The sequence below is a fragment of the Strix uralensis genome, chromosome 6 (genome assembly GCF_047716275.1).
Source record: "Strix uralensis isolate ZFMK-TIS-50842 chromosome 6, bStrUra1, whole genome shotgun sequence".
Taxonomy (NCBI): Eukaryota; Metazoa; Chordata; class Aves; order Strigiformes; family Strigidae; genus Strix; species Strix uralensis.
The window spans coordinates 8,075,695-8,094,046 of NC_133977.1; positions in this window are offsets into that span (position 1 = coordinate 8,075,695).

Below are 18,352 nucleotides of genomic sequence, written 5' to 3' on the forward strand. Positions count from 1 at the left end.
TTCAGACATTGGTAGGAGTTTCCAAAAACTATAAGAGAAAGTTTCACAAAGGATTAGCTCATGACAAAAAGCTGGTAAGTTCTAAGAACCCATCACCTGCTAGGCCAGGTTTTGAAGAGGTGAAGCTCTACCGAGTTTATCGTGCCCTAAACAACATGGTACAGTGTGCAGAATACTTTTGAATACTGAAAATACACCCTGTCTGAATATGCCACCCCTACAAGAGCCTTCCCATGGTGTCCAACACCTGCAGATTAAGGGCTCCTAGCAGAGTTGCTCTGACAGAGGGGGCAGAGCGGCTGCTGTCTGCCCAGCCAGCGATGCCCAGGCTGCAGACCACAGGCTTCAAAGCAGCTGCTGCAGCCACATTTGCAGAACTGTACCACCTCTGATGGAATCATTGCACAACAAGCAAGCGGCGTCTTCTTCCAGAAAGTAATTCACAAAATCCTTATTGTCCTGGTTAGCCAAATGTTTGTTTCTCTGTTAGGTTTCTGTACTGTAATTCTGCATCTGCTCAAGCTGTGGTAAGACCACAGCACCTAATGGAGCTATTAAGTGGCTGAGAGCGAGAAAAAGACAAAATATGGGGTGACAGTTTCTTGCGGGCTCCACTCCTTTGGAAGACGAACTAAATGATGGCACTTAGTCCCTTACATACCCCACTTCCTGCAGTTAAGAAAGCCAAAATCATCCTAGAGCTCCTCATGCCCCTACAAGGGTAGCTCCTGCATCTCCGTTTGGACGCCATCACCTAAACACTATAAGCTAAGAGGATAATTAAGCATAAAAGAGGTCAGAACTTCCATTTCAGATAGATCCCTGAGCCTACCTAGTAGAACATGTTGGAAGAAAATGGATGCTTGGTGCAGCAAGGTGTCTCCAAATTCCTAAAGTCATCCTATTTGGGTACTCAAGAGTGGGTTTTCTGCACTGTTTACAAGCTGCCAGTGGGAACATATCTGCATTATTTTTGAAAGAATGAAGTGAATTAAGAATGAGAATCTTCTTGGGTTTGGAATTTCCTAATTCATGGGACTGCTCAAAAATCCTTGGCTTCCAGTCAACTCCTGCTCTTGTAGTGAAACCAAGAAAGTAAAATTTAAAAAGTTAACTCATTTCTAACACAAATGTAACAACAACAAAAAAAGTTAAACCACAAAGTTCAAATGGAAAAAAGCACTTAACTACATTTTCATAGTGTTGCTCTGAAACACTGATCCATGCTTCTGGACTAATAATTCACTTCAGAAAGGATATTTGTGATTTTCTCTGTCTCCATCAGTAACGTATCAGTAATGTTGCACTTCTGTTAGTCAATAAATTTCTTCAAGACTACAAAAATTCCTACTTTCCTTGTTGGAACAAACACCTATTGTGATTTTTTTCAATGACAAACAGCAAAGGCAGGGAAAAACCTCTGCAGTGCACTGATTGTAGCACAGTGCCAGCAGGGCCAACAGGGTGAAGAGTGTTCAACTTGGGTCTTTCTTCTCCCTTTCCTACCTCTTTCAAGCACTGCAACTCATGAGCCAGAGGTCTGTCTGCCCAGTGAAATATTACTGTTTGGATGACTTAAACGAGATGATCTGGCCGTACTCCCATTGAGTTAGTCAAATAATACGTCTCTGACATCTTCTCTGGAGAATGAATCACACATGTAGGAACAGGCAGCCATTCAGATGTGTAAAAGGAGACACAAAGCTAGGCATTCTCCTTGAAAGTTCAGGGAAAAAGAGAAATTTGCCTCCCAACCAAGCCTTTAATTTGTAGCATAACCCACGGTCATCCCCTAGTATCTAAAGGGCAGAACTTTTAATGAGGTTATTTGGGAATGCATAGTTAGCATATTTTTAATCTGTATGCCTAAAAGTAGATTTGTTTTCTTAACAAGTGCTCTCTTATCAACCTGACGTGCTACAGCCCTAAAGACCAACCTATTTTCAAAACCACTGTGAGTCAGGGAGAATCTCTACACAAGTTACATCAAGAATCAAAATAAACAACATCTCATAAGCTTTTGGAAAATGTGATGCACTTCTGTTTTATGCGCTTATTTCTCCTCTGAAGAGATTACAACACAGAATGAATAGTTTATGTGCATTCTTAACCAATATATTACTCAATTTGTTTAAAAAGTTGCATTTCTATTATGTGTCCTGCTGACAAATTTTGAGTAAGCAGAATTCATGAATGTTTCTGGGAGTTATGAAAGCAGGAACCTGTGTTCTTTCTGTGCATCTAAGAGTCTGAATATTCCCATTATGGCCAACTTCATTTAAAAAAAACCAAAACAACATACACAAATGGGGCACAGCATTAAAAAAAAAATGTACTGGAGAACTCAACCCCACTTAACACGCGGCGACAGTAATCAAGAAGATAGAGGAAGAATGCATGTTAACAGAAAGGTCTTTTACTTGGCTCATATGAAACTTATTCACCTTGTAGCTCATGATCTGAATAGCGCCTGTAGCATAGACATTTGGCATCCTGAGAAAAGTGAACAAGGTGACACTGGATAAAACTGGAAACCTTGTGTTGTCCTCTTTCTTTCACTAAATAATGAATGCTATTACTCATGCTTTGTATTAAACAGATAAACTGAAATTCTCAGTGCTGGGGACCAAGACTCACCCTTAGGCATTCTTAACTTCCTCACATTACTGTTTCCTACTCTGCTCTGATTTTTAAAGAGCCTACAGACAGCCTAAAGACTTTTTTTGCCTTTACAGACATAATTGTGAACCAAGAGTAAAATTTTTTATTTTACCAAAGATAGTTGTTATTGTTAGTTTTTGAATGGCTCCTTACCCACAGCTTTACTTTTTCCAACAAATGAATGTATTTTACCACAGTGCTGTCATTGTATTTATCATATCACTAGGATGTACCACTTCAAAATCAAATAGAAAGCAATTATAGATTAAGCTATGATTATAATCAGAGCTCCTAGCACTTATTTAGTTCCTTTAGACCCTTGTCTGAAACCCACCTGAGTAATGAGAGCCTTGAAGAACCTTAAACTGCATCCTCTGGAGCGCAGTGCCAGTACCAATTGTGGTGGTATGATGCTAATTACGTTAGAGAAGTTGATGCCCCTCACTTCCTGTAATAAAACCTTACAGCAGTTAACCAGTTTCAATGCTGTCTATCCCTGTTGATCCACTTTTACTCAAGTCTTCTCTGGAAAGAGGAAAGAATTTGTTATTGTGTAATAGAAGCTACAGCTCAAGACCAGATTTTTCTACAATTATTTCACATTGTCTTGAACTTTTTGAAGTTTATAATCATCTGAGATGCTGGGAAACACATCAGTTAGGCATAGTCCTCCTCGGCCCACTTTGCATTAACTTTCTACAGCAGTTTCACTGAACAGCCAACCTCAACGTTGCCCTCCATATTACACCTCACAAAGCTCCCAGTTTTCATTAATTCACACTAAATTAGCATCCTTCCTTCCATCCTGTACCTTAAAATTCATCATTCCCCTCACAATAAGACTACACAACCAACAGATTCCTGCATGAAAAGCTCCACAGAAATATTCTATCAGCAAACTCCTACGTGAAAAACTCCAGCATCATTCTCTACCATCGACACATTCCTATCAGAAAACTTTCCATTAACCCTAAGATTTCCACACAAAAGCCATCTGGAAACAAAGATCTACTGTCCCAACAACAGCTAAAACACCCCAAAGATCAGTGCAAACTTAAAACCAGGAGTGCACTGTGATTTTGTTGGCAAGTATTAATGCAGAGCTGGGTTTGAAAGTTGCTAAGCGTATACCTTACAGTTTTGTGTGGCATTTGCCGAAAAATCAGTATTTGCACTTGGAGAAGTGCCGATAGAGAAGGTTTTTTTAAAGGGCCGAAAGGAAACTGCTCTTCAGTGCTCTAAAGTCGAAGGCAATCAGGGAAATCTGTATCTCCTGGGAAATACCTTCTGCTCTAACCAGAACTTCTGCTTGCATTACCAACCTGCAGACCCCTACCCCAAGCAGATATTTAGCTCCAAAAACTTTTCTAAATGAAAATTCAGCATGTTGAGAACTTCATAGCCACAGCAAAAACAATAAGCATCATCATGCAATGGGAGCAAAATCTTCAATTCACCCTGTTAGGATTGTCTGGCTCCGGTGCTCATACACAGAGCATTTAACACTGAATGCAGCTCTCACCACAGAAGGTGAGAATTACAGAAATAAATAAAATCAAGAAGTTACACCGTTGTTAGCCAAACCTGCTGCCTTTTTATGAGACTAGAACAGGCATTTATTTCTGAGTAACTTTCAGGAACGGCATTTGCAAACTTGATAAAACGTTTCCAATTCCCGTAGCAGTGGATTCTCATTCCTACAGCCACTGATTAAGGTTATTACAGCACACAGTCCAAACACACCATCAAAACAACCAAACGGAAACTAATCAGTATGCTCCATTCCAGGGTAAGATGATACTTTATGTATTATTGTAGTAGGTAAAACCCAGTCATGCTGTACCAGCTACGTTTTACCAAATTCCTCTAATTACTCCTTTCCTTTCCCTGACTACTGGGAGGGCCAGTAATGGGCCACAGCTGGTGGCATTTAATGTTACCCTACTCCCAGCAGCTGCAGCCCTGGCTTCACTTTGGACACAACTTTAATTAGCTGTGATACTTTGGGTGTAATTACAGCTTAAAGTTGTTTTCTCTTTTTTTTAGAAAAATGAATTTTTGACAGGCATATTCTTTGTCTCTCACTATGAAAAGGAATGCAAATATTAAAGTTGCCATATTAAAAAGGGTAGACATATAACCTCAAGAAAGCCTATGTTTCAGGAAGATTCCTAGTTTTAATATCTAGGCTTGCTAGAATTTTTATGGTACAGGCGTTGATGAGAAGAGTTTACAGGTTAGTGATGGGACGGCTCAACTTTTGCTGCTCGTCATCATACAATGCTATGCAGGCAAATATCCTCAGTAAGGTCACCGGGACTTGTCCCTTCCTTAGGGAATGGTGCAAGCAGTATGACATTATAGGACACAAGCCTGGAGATCCAGAATGTAAATCTGGAGTAGGAGTTTTCCAGATCCCTCTGTTTTCCATATCTTTACAGGCTGGCAAGATGGGGAAATGTACTGGCCTTCTAAACCCACAGGCAAAACACCACTTTTTAAAAATCATGCTTATAATTGTTAAGACAGCCTGAAAATATTGAAAAATAGCATTTCGATGGCTCTGTTGTCGTTGCAGAGGTATGGAAAACACTTCCCACACTGAATAATCTTCACCTTTCAAAACAATTTGCTATTTAACTGAGAACTGAAAGTATGATACTACAACCTAACCTGTTCCTTTAAGACAGAGCTGACTGTGACTGCCGTCTCCGAGGACACATCCTTCTGTCACTAAATATATTAGTGTACAGGAAAACCTCCCCACCTCCGGCTTTTGTGGATCAAGCAGAAAACACCGCTGCCTACACTGAAGTTACAAAGCCCCATGAGTGGCACAGATAAATGAAACTCTTTAGAGTGAATTAGCTGTTCTGTAGCTGTTGTGACAGCTGCTAGGAGTCACAAGTTAACAGCACAACATTGGCACAAACTAACATACCTTCTAAAATCCAAATTATAATTAACATTAACATAAATTTACATTAACACAAATCAACATTAACATAATATTTTAGCAAATTGGTGTCTTTGTATTTTTAATACATTTAAGCTAAAAAAGCAAATTTTTCTCTTTGTAAAGCAAAGTGTTAATTAATAAATAGCACTGAACACTGAGGTTCCTAAATTGGCACCTGGGAAGCCACTGTCTGAAATACCTGTCTCCAGGTTGCCAGTCCATCTGGGAGAACATTGGTTAAGTTTACCAACCAAAAAGCCTTCTTTTTAGAGGGACATTTGTTATCATATGGCTTCCTCAAATGCAGGCAGTTCCGTTGCTAATGAACTAGCATCAATACCTAATAATATTATTAGCTTCAGTTTCTATTTTTTCCATTTGGATACCCAGTAAAGTGATATTACTGACTTTTGACTCAGCACTGCCTCCTTTTGAGGCTAGTAGCTTTGTTATGATAGCTATTTCTTGTCATACTACATCATTACTGAAAAAATCAATTGAAAAAAACCCACGTTTTTGATGTAGTTAATCTACTGCATGTGACACAGTCTTCATCAGAGTTCATCTGCTTTACATTTCTAAATACCATCTTTGAATTGCCTTACATTTCCCATCTTTATCTAAAGTGGCATTGAGCTACTAGTTACTAACTTTTCCACTGAAAACAGAAAGTCTTCACTTGCAAACACTGCAAATTTTATATATACATATATATATGTATAAATCTGCACAATATAGCTTAGAGCTTGATTCCTGTTACTTCAATTTTGTATTTGGTTTCATTCTGCTTAGCATCAGAAAACTGAAAGGAGGCCAAAGAGAACCAGCGACACTTGTATCAAGAAAAGATGTTTTCTAGAGTTTTAATTTATCCAACTTTTTTACTATGAAATGAACTGTTGCATTTGGGGGTAACGTACAACCCAAAGCAGCCTGTAACACGTCACGTGGGAATGTAGAAACTTTTTTCACTTACCCAGATAAGCAATACCCGCAAGACATATGTATTGACTTTATATATACCCTTAATACCTGGCACGGCATCGGTAACCCCTGTTAGCTTTCTGCCTTAGTTAAGCAAGCAGTCAGAGATGAGACACCCGAGATGAGCCATCAGTTCATGCAGCAGAAGGCAAGGAGACAGTTTAACTCTCTAGCAAGTGATTTTTCCATTCCCAGCGCCAGCCACTGTTACCAGCATAACCTTGTGGTTTCTCCCCAGAAGCTTTGCAAAGATGTTGTGTCTTTTGGTGGTTCACAAGCTGGGTTTTCCCTGGACTTTGCTGCCGGCAGGGTTATGAAGAGGTTTTCCTAAGTGGTTCTCTGGCATCTTTGGGAGAAACAGCAGGTAGCCTCCAACTAAGTTTGTGTGGCGTAAGGGAGTAGTTTTAGGGGTCTGCTTTGCTTTGGTTAGAGTTGACTGTGCAATGGCCGTGCACAGGAAGCCTGCAAGCTGGAAATGGCTTAGCAGTAAGGAGCAGGGGTGCCATAGAGATAGGACTGACTAAACTAAAAATAGAAAACAGAGAAGTCATTTTTATCATTTATTGTATTCCTTAAAATGAAATAATGGGAAAGAAAAGGACCTGGCTGGAACAAGAGTTACAAGCTTCAGTTGCCCCTCGAAGGCAGTGGGAGAGGAGGATGCTTAACAGGTACTTTTATGAATTTCTGTTTCTGTGTTTGCTTGTAGGAGCAGCACCACCTTTTCTTACATACAGGTGTCTTTTAAAGAAATAACCATGGAAGGGAGAGTTCAGAGTGGCAGAATAACATGGCCAGAGAGCAAGGTTTAAGGCATGAAACCTAGTCAGACAGGAACTTCATTTCCAAATTCATTTTACTTATGTCCAGTTTAATGTGCACTTACTTATTTTTATGCCATTCCTGTGGTTTGTATATCTTGACTGCAGTACCGATTTATAAAAATCACCAAGAAGCATCATTTCAGACTTGCGACCCTGTCATCCCATTACAGAGTCAACTCCAAGAGAAGGATACTTCAAATATTTTTAGGAGGTATTGTGGGGTCCCACTAAACACCACGTCCTTTAGATGCAGCTCTGTCTGTGGAAGAGTTCATTGAACAAGACAAGCCTCACCTCACCACCAGCTGGATGCACCAGTCAAAAACTCAACTAGAATTCATTAAAATCTGCTATTTAAAACAGTCTAAACTAGCTCATTTATTTAAACAAGATAGGTCAGCACAGACTTGTTAGAGCTGCTCTGTTGGTTTCCTGTAAAACTACAACTATTACAACTAAAGTTTGAATGCAGGTTAGTATTAGACTGTAAAGTCTTTGAGGCTGGAGGTGTCACTTTTAACTGTGCCTGGTAATGTGGGATGTTGTTTGGGGTCCACTGCAAGATAAGAGGTTTGTTAAATTCTTCTCTATATTGATTTGACACCTGAACATGGAAAAAGACAAACAGTTCATAGCGAAATAATCTGGAAATACAGAGATATTTCCCTCTCCTCCCAGCAGTGGCCATGCTCACACTCCGGCTGCTTTCTGGCGGAGGCACTGGTGCTCCTCAGACCCCTGCCAGTACTCTGCTGCCGGTGTCCAGCGTGGGCAGAGCTCGATGTCGCAGCGATATGGAGGAAATTCCTGCATGGTTTACTGAGGGTATTAGACCTTCTGGCAACAGTCCTTGCAGATCCTAAGCAAAGTCTGAGGCAGCGAGGTTTGGCAGCTGTGCCAGCGTTGATTATGTTGAGTTACTGTTTGCCTTCCTGGAAAAGAGCAAGATATACTGAGACACTGATGTAACAAACCCCTACATTATTATGCTTCAGCCCTGAGCTTTTATCCCACCCAGAGCTGGCTGCCATTTATCTTCAAGTTGCCTGCATAGCACATAACTCACTCTAAGTGATTCTGCCCCCGAGATACATATCCACCTCGTCCCCAACCTCCTTTAGACCCCCAGCCCTTAGCTTGTGCCCAGCTTAAAGTCCTGAAGGAGAGCTCTGCTAAACATTAACCCGTCCCTTTCCACAAAACATAAAACCCAATGGCTTCACTGCATGTGGAAGTCCTTGTAAAACATACCTGACATACAGCAGTGCTGTGGTCAGTTTTGGACGTGCCTCAATGCTGAAGGTCACTTTTTTTGTAACAGATGATGAGGAAGAAATGTCTTTACCTCCTGAGGTTTTGTCTTTTTTTTAAAGACAGCATCAGTTCAAGCAATGGGTTGGAAAAAGTCAAACTGCCCTTACAGGTCTGAATTTGTATTTGTTGGAGTTGCATGCATCCCTGGAATAATATATTATATTAGCATGTAATTCCTTCCTCCAGTTTCAGATTGGACTACAGCATTTCAAGCCACATCACAATTCTCTCCTCAAAAAAACCCCATGTATTCCAAAATTAATGGACTCTTCATCTGAAAAATATGCTTTACTCTCAAAGCTCTGTGGCTAATGTACTTACACAATCAAGCACATATCTTTTATAGAGTGATTTAGAGTATATTCCCTAACTGACTGCACAAGATGGGTCTTTCAATGTTTTACATAAAATTTTTTTGTAAAAAGCTAAAGTCTATCCTCAAAAGTATGGAATTTAAGGGGAGGTTAACCCAAACTGTAATTTACAACAGCACAAAACCAATCTACATCAGTCGAGTTTATAGGTGGAAGTGTCATACACCCATCTTCCACATACCACCAAAGCATATCAAATAACTCCTGATACAAAACAGTTTCAGAATCAGTCACAGTCCAAACAAACACTCTTAGAATATGATCAGATTAAGTTGTTTAAAATACGGGGCATGTGGAAGTCATCAAACACTGACATCAGATGGAAATCAGACTTCTCTTCTGAAAGAGCTGAACACAGGGTAGGTCTTAGTGTAGGATCAGCAACTTTCCTGGACTGTTTCCTGCTCTCAAATGGTTTACCAAAATGCTTTTAAAAAGTGTAATAGACATCCAAAGGGGTTTTATAAAGTGCCGTCAAATTATATCTAGCATTTTGATAGATATTAGGATGACTACTTTAAAAAGCAGACTGCAAGTAGGAAAAAAACAGTCAAACAGAAATCAGCCATAAAACATACATCAGACTCAACAGAATATAGAATCATAGAATCATTTAGGTTGGAAAAGATCTTTAAGATCATCGAGTTCAACCATTAAATGTCATCATGGAAAGCCTACTGCAAGCATGCCAGAAAACCCAAGAGGACCTCTAGCATTTTGCTGAACACAACACCTGGTAAAAGCATGTCCTTGACAATGATGCACATTTCTCTCCCTACAGCAAGTTAATTAGATGCATTTTCCATGAGTGACAATGTGATATCTGAAGATACCTGTGGATAATAATACTAGAAGTTAATATCTTTTACAGGCATACCCTGCGTGTCTTAAGATACTGCAACAGGAAGAGATTTAGAAACACAGGAGGTAAAAATATTTTTAATAAACTCATTTAAGGTGGTTAGGAACATAACAGTGATGATGACCTCCTCTATAGGGTCTGATGGATCTGATGTGCAATGAGGTAATTCCTTTGATACCTGTGCAAAATGTCCATTGTGGGATGATTTTTCTCCTAATCAGAAAAGTGAAAGGAAATATTTTTTTCATCTTCTTAACGGCAACACACACAGAACTCTTAGCCAAGTTAAAGGGGAAGGCATTATGCACTTCAACTCTTCTAGAAGAGAAAGGACGCTGCTGGGCTTTTTCTCTGAGACAGCTGATTTTCTCAGCCTGTGGACATGCCTGCTGCGGCCTCTCTGCCGCATTTGCTCCCAGCTCCATTCAGCACAGCATTTACTGGGCTGAACAGCCTTGGAAAGACAGGACGTCACGCGGCACAAAGGGGTTTCTATTTCTCATCCCCAGCTTTACTAGCACTTGCTGGTCTTCCCTCCCCTTCCCACCATTTAGTCCTTCACCCTGGCTTGCAGCCACAGCCTGGGAACCTGCTGCGCTGGTGGGCATTACTCCCAGGGCTGCTCCTGGCCATGATGCAGCTGCGACCTGAGCAGAGCAGAGGAGCAGAAGCTGAGAGCCAGCTGTGGCTTGCAGCTGCGCGGGGCAGGGGAGGATTCCTGCGTGGCCTGGGAATAGCCACGGAGGGAAATGCCCAGGAGAGGACAAGAGGTGCGGTAAGGAAGATGCGTTGCCAAAAGATGTAGTGGAGCACGTGGAACTAAGGGAAGAGATATGAAGTATTGGTGAAAGGTGGGGATAGCAAAAAAGGAGGGGGAAAACTGTGCTTGAAAGCCTGCAAGGTCACTAGACACTCTTCGGTGAATGGTGCATTAAGAGAGCCCTGAGGGGCTGAATGAGATCTTTGGTCAGCGAGGCAACACCGACTGAGAGCAGTGAAGGAGAATGCTGTTTGTTAAATAGATTTTCCGTGAACATGCTGGCAACGACAGAAATACCCTGACATTTACCTTTTCCTCTCAACCATCCAGGAATAAAATACTCTGAAATCCAGCTGAATGCAAAGACGTGTCTCCTGGCTCCTTTGGAAACCGTCTTTGGCAAATTTGTTAGCAACGATGTGTATCCTTCTTCTAACGCATGGAGGGTATGAATTAATTCCCCATGGTTGATCCAACCCTCTAACCCTGCAAAAATGTCTGCACTAAAACTAAGAATTTCCTTGCTCCCAGGCAGAGAAGGTTAACTCCTTCCTTGCTGAAACTGCAACCTTTAAAAACCCGCATGAATTTCAGATATATTCAGGTCAGTCAGCAGGAGCGGGAAGAAAGTTTTAGACAGAGTTTAGGGCCTGCATTGAGTCTGATTTTTGGAATGGGGGAGTTCTTCAGAGTTAATTGCTGGTTACACAGAATACCACAGGACTTGGTATCACCTGTAAACTATTATACAGCAGCAGGGGAAGAAGAGTTTCCTCTACAGTAGAGGGTGATTTACACACACGCCCAAATGGTGGTTGGGACAAGCAACAAAGTCCAGCCTTTATTTCTTGCAAATTAAATGCCTGGAAGCACATAGGATGCCCATCAGTCTTGTGTAGCTGATGCTCGGAAACTTCCCATTATTTCTATTCATCCCATTCACAGAGCACTGGAGAAACTTCCCCCTCTCTGACAAGCAGTGCCCGAGGAAGACAAATGAACTCTCCCAGAGCCAAACATCTGGCTGGTCCCAGAGGGACAGGGAATGGCGAGAAAGGCCCTACCTCCAAGCTCTTGGGCTGGCACAGTAAAGCCCTGTGAGACCTATTCACCAGTGGGTTCATCACACATATCCCCCTGGGGCCCTCTCAAAGCCTTAGTTACAAATGTAAATCAAGCTCCAGAGACATCTAAATTCTCAAAAAGACAGAGATGCAAATCATGGGGAAGGACATCAAAAGCAAAAAAGAATTTTAGCTGAAGGGAGTCAGTCTTCTGGAAAATAACAGAGACTTTACAATGGATAAGAGAGGGTTACGAGGGATTCAGCATGAAAATTCAAGGATTAAAGACCTTTGAGTTAACCTGTTTTCAAGATAATGATGGCAGGAACGTGGGCATCAGCATTTGCTTCCCATTTGCTATGTGATTTTAAGTAGGGGAAGGACCAAAAGCCTGACTGATCTTCAGGGCCATTTAAGGTAAAACTGCAATTCTTGGCTTTCTGAACCACTCCCAGAAATACCTGGAAGGCATGAGAATATTTTGGGCTCCAGCTGATACCAGACATTTGTCACAGCAGCCACATGCTGGATAGATGGGAAATTCTTTGCAGCAGAACTTGTAGCCTGAAGAGCCTCCCCAGCCTTGTCCAGAGCCAGCCCTCCTGCCAGCTGCAGACACACGGTGACGTTAAACAAGAATGAATGTGCTAAAACCATGGACTGAAATTCAGCTGGCAAATACTAACATCTTTTTTTTCTTTTTCTTTTTTTTTTTTTTCCTTTAAGTAGTATGTTAAGAACATCCTGTGCTGTGTTTTGCACTCCAGAAGAAACTGGCCACGCAGGGCAATGGGTTACTCAGTGCTTAGGTATCAGCCGAACGGCTTCTCACACCATGGTGTTTAAGGCTGCCCGTTACTTCTTGTAAGTACACCCAGCTCTCCATTGCCAAGCTGTAAGCCCTGAGCTGAAATATTTAGCAACTGAATAGTTGCACAGCCTGAAATATTAAATATCAGCTGTTTGGGGACTGGGGTTGTTTTGTTTTGCGCTGGTTTCAGATGCAGTCACTTCCAGGGACAAAGCTAGGGAAGAATACTTTGTCCACCCACGCAGGCGAGGAGAAGCCAGACCTCTCTCAGCAACTCCAGCACTTCATTTCTCAGCAGTCAGGGGTGGGGGGAGCAATTTGACATTAAATCATGAGGGCTGCAACAGGGTCAATGATGTACCAAGAGCTCTTGGGCATTTCAGTTTAAATTCTCTAAAGATTGGGCAAATTTCCCTGTAACTGATACCCACAGACCGCCTTGAAAGGGAACACAAGGAGATGGGAGGAAGCAAACATCCCTGGTACCCATCAGCCGGCGGTGGGAGGCTTGGCTCCAGCTGCAGGAACGGGGGACAATGAGCGGAAGAAGGGGAGATAAGCAGCCAGGAAACAGGCAGGGGAGATCGGGGCAGAAAGCCACAAGAAAGCAGAAAGGGAGAGCTGCAAGGGGACAAGCAAGACCTGCATCCAGCAGCAAACAGGAGGGAAGCCTGTATCAGAAAGGAAGCCCTCAGGAAACGTCAAATGGGATGTCAGAGCAAGGGCGATGGGGTAAAAGTTCCGTGAGGCCCAGGGGAGCGGGAAAACAAGACCGGCAAGGAGGAGCAGAGGGACTAGGAGCCTCTCTGTGAAGTCCCTGAGGCTATGGAGACTGGTTATCCTGTGCTGTGGGGACGAGTGGTCACTCGGACAAACAACCTCCCAGAAGGAAAAGATGGAATAAACTGGGATTATGGATGTGAGATCTGGTGATCAATGTCCTCTTATGGGTACTCAGTTTGGGACCAAAAAAAAAAATGGTGGTGCAAATTTCCCTATCTCATCAATGCAAAGAGAGGGCCATAAGAAGAGACACCGCCTGGGACAGAACCAGGTCCATATGGAGGACAAAGTGGTTCAGTCTTCCCAATGGACCTTATAGGATCATGTGATCAAAATCTCTTCAGGTCTCCTATTTCAAACCCTAGATAACTGCACACAGATCTTTATTACAGGAAGGTCAGTTTTCCTGCGTTAAGCATTCAATATTTAGGAATTCCTAATACTAGAGCTATTGATGACACATGCATTCAGTCCCACTATTCACCTGTGATGATATGCTGCTGCTTTTAGTTATAGAGGAACATCATTTCATCTGTGGGATCCTGAATTTTTTAACTACTCAGCACCTCCTGAAGCTGCTGAAGAGCCACCCATTGCATAGCATTTTGTTGGCATTCTCACTGCCACAAGTATGCCCAGGAATGAACAACTTTATCTTTCACAAGAAATTATCATCTTCATTTTACAGCCAGAAAGCTATACCAAATCCACCAGAAAGACCCACTAGCTGCAGGGTCCCGCCTCGAGACAGGATGTTTTAGAGTCTCACATTTTTACTGTGTTTCACACATAGGATGTGGAGGGTTGCTAGTTTTTGCTGATTTATGCTTGCGAGCACATGGCATCTGCTGTCCAGGCATCCACCTGGCCCCAGGAATGGAGGATGTGGTGCATCACTTGCTTTCCACAGTGCATCACTTGGGAAAGTGCACAAGAGCAGAGCCACAAGTACTTTCTGCAGCCTTCATCCTGACACCCCTTTTCCATCAGTACCCCTTCTCCCTTCATTATCACTCATTAAAGCTTTCAAGCCCTGCAGCAAGTGAGATGGCAGTTGGCTGGCCTAAAGCACTGTATATGCCAGTGTGGGATTACTTCTAAGCTAATAATCTCTCTTGCATGACAAGGCTTATTTGGGCCTCGTGTAGGCATTTAGAGCTGTTCCGTGAATGAAGGGGTTACCTGCTTTTCCATGCCCAACCTAGGACTGCGACAGCAGGCTCAGTCAATGCTGACATGGGGTCTTTCCCCTGGGTTTCACTGCATATCCTGGGCTCGTTCATAGAGAATTACTGAGGGAGTAATTCAACCTCAGGATTTCCTACATCCTCATCTGCCCTATTTCATAACCATAGAGAAGCTGCCCATCAAAACAGCTACTGCTCCTAACATGGCTTGGCTAATTCTGCATCTATACGCATTTCTCCAGCATGAGCTGAAAAATCGAGGTGTACTGCACGTCCGGGAAGCCTTGTGCAAGGCAGCCCCAGGTTTGGAGCATGGCTGATGCTCTCCAGCAGTTGGGAAGCATGGGAAGAACTGGGCGTTAATTAACCCCGTGCTCGGGTGGGGGGTGTTTGAAATCCCTGAGATGACAGGTCAGAACAGTGGGCAAATACATTTCGACCAAGAACCCTACAAGGAACAAAGCCTTTTTTTTTTGCCCCAAAAAGACAGAGAACAAGAACATTTTGACAAAGAGGGTCAAGCCCAAGCAGTTTTGCTGCTGACCTCAGTGCTAGCGGTGGCTGGTCAGTGACGCTGTGGGTGACGCGGTTACAGACAGCTTTCTGGACACCTTGCTTTTTGGTGTCATCCTCATTAATACTCTGGTGCAGTGACCATTCAGGAACGCATCTTACGCATAGGGCTCAGTTATTTATCATCAGGAAATGGCAACTGCCTCCCAGGGATGGTTACATTTTGCTCGCCTTCCTCTGTTCATTCCTTTTACTGCTGAAGGCTTGCAAAGCACGCAAGCGTGAAGAAAACGCTAGCCATGGCTCACATGCAGCAAGACAGCAATCATCAGAGTCTGCACCTACCCATGCTCCGACACCAAAGTGAATAATAATCAAATAGCCTGTACCATGTTGTGGAGGGAATGAAAATCCCCCCTCCAAGGATGGCAGAATGTCTTAACAAGCTCTCCCCTACAGGACAGAGAGCAGTTGTACTGTCCTATAGATGAAGCAAAGGACCTTTTTTTCTTTTTAAGTTACACAGCGGCACTGCCAGAGAGTGGGGAGGCAAGCCAGGGTCTCAACTTCACGTGCTCCACAGACTACCGGGACCGTGTCATGAGCAGACATTCCTAGCTGCTATGGGATTTGGGTTATTTCGTGTGAGGGAAGGGAAACAACAGTAGCCAGTAAATCTCTCCCTCACAGCTAGGTTTAAGCGTCCCCAGCTGTATTACTTCCTCAGCACATAATGTTCATTTGTTCGTTCATCCTTACTAACTCATTGACTTACCTGCCTAATCTATAATATCAAACCCTTTGAGGTATGGATTTTGGCATTTTACAGAATAGCAGCAATGTGCAGGGGAACCAGATAATGGTTCTGCCAATGGGACCCCCCGAAGCTGGGGACCCTCGCAGCCTACCTCTTCCCAGTGGGCACTGGATTCACCCAGGGTGTAAGTCAGAGCAGACATATTTCATCCCATCATTGATATTATGCTTGACTGATACTTTTCTCAGGCTCGATACATAGAATCTTATAAAAAAACCCCTGATTCCAGTTAAGCCCTATTATACAGTCCATTTGATACCTTATCCTCCCTTTAAAAACGCTGACATCTTCCACTTGCCCCCCCGCCGCTGCACCCCCTGAGGATCTCGATTTTGCATTTTTCTCTGAACAAAGACTTTCTGAAAGCAGGAGGCCCTCCGGCTGCCTACTGCTACCAGCGCTGGCTCTCCCTGCAGCCCTGTTCAACTGAACTGTGCTCTTTTCATTAGCATTAACATGAAAGTTGTTCTCACCATATAGAGTCTGATTATTATTGGCTGTAACGGAAGGAATTACACACCAAAATAATAATACCCAGGCTGAAATTAAGCTCTGTCATTTTCATGCTATTGTTAACATGTCCGGAGCAGATTTACTAAAACCATGAGTCAAACCCTGCCAGAAACTTGAGACATTGCTTGTGAATAAGCAACTTTGGTGTTTATTCCTCCTGCCTTCTCATCTGCTGAGCTGCTCTAGGAAAGGGTGCCTTCTGATAAGCAACATGTCAAGCTAATTATCCACAGAGATTTTAAGCTGCATATTTTCTCCCTGGACTAATATAACCCAGATGTGGGAAAGACATGGTTTTAATCAATCCTCCTATACATCCCATGACACTTGGTCACATGTGCATGCGTAGGTATGTCCATCACCCAGTAAAATAACCACGTTGTACACAATTAACAAGCTGGCTGTCACACGCCATTTTGGTTGCCCTTCTTTTATAGGATTTTAGTGCTGCCTCCAAACAAACTCATTCTGAAATGAAACAAGACTCTTAATGATTGTAGAGCACTCTTTCCACAGTTACAAAAGTTTTCATATGAGGTTCAGCATGACCCTCAAGTAGTTTCACTGCAGGTAAAAAGGGAAGATTAAAAGCTATATAATACTGTCTCTATACCATTATATAAGAGGGAAAACAGCGTTCCCTCCAGCATGTGGGCAGTCATTTAAAAGGGACACACCACCAAAGCCCATACTGGAAGCTTTGGTGCGGCCAGTGCTCTACTGCCATCCAAGGCCTTTTTTTCCTGAAGCAAGTGACAGAGCCAGGCTCTGGTGAGAACGGAGCCCTGCACCTACTGCGCTTACTTACACCACACTGAACAGCGCAGGATAGACAAGGAACAGCTGCTTCTCACCTCTGGTGACACCCAAAGTCAGACTCTGCTGTCGCTGCAGTGAGCAGAGGCAGGTTTGCTCCCAGACCATACTCCTCCAGTACTGATAGTCTCAATGTCAAACTCAGATCCAGAGAGCTAAAGGGAACAGCTCAATGCACATCGGTTCACATGGATTCCCAGCCATGCCAGCACTTGATGTATGGGAAACCCCTCTATCAGCCCCAGTCAGACCAAGATGCTCCTTACCCACGAGCTATCTGAGGGGGCTCTCAGTTGGTTGCTGCCAAGACCTCGCTCTCATAGAGGCAAACGCACCTCAACAAGCTCCCCCTTACCTCTTCAACTGCTCCCTTAGCTGAGGGAAGAGAGACAGGTAACCAATCCTCCTGGCTGGTGTGGTGTGGAGGAGAGCAAACCCACCGCTGGCATCCCTGCTCTCCTCCGGAGGAAGCCACCACATGCTCCTCTCCTCACTGGCAATGCAAACCTGCGGCGGTTAACGACACTGAGAACAGCTATCTCGCTTTCTGGTCATCAGCTTGTTAATCACATGAAGAATGGGCATGAGTTTCAGCCTAGCAAATAAAACATTAAGGACCTGAAGATTATCAGAAACCAGTTCTCATCAATTAATGAAGTAAATCTGTTTCTTTCCTTTTCTTTGTCTCTATTTTTCCTTTGACCCTAGCTAGGGGGATTGAAAGATGAAGCAAGAGTATCTCACTTTAAGAGAGGAATGAAGGAGATACTGGGTGGGAAGCAGGACCTTTACAAGCAATTTAATTGAGTAGAACACTACTGTTAGCAGACACTGACCTGCTCTGAGCACAGGACTGGTGTGACAGAGAGGAGAACCGCAAGGCAAAGCTCAACACAACTTGGGGAAGATTTAAAAAAAAAAATATTTTCGCACCATAGACTCTTAATTCTAAATTGCATGAGAGGTTACGTGAATCTCAAACTGAGACATAATTAAGCAAGATGTAAAATACCGAACTCCTTTGCTTTCTTCAGAAGGGTCCGAGAATGGGGACAGTAGTAAACAAGATTACTCAGAAGTCTGGTTTTTGGCTTTTTGTGCAGCATATTT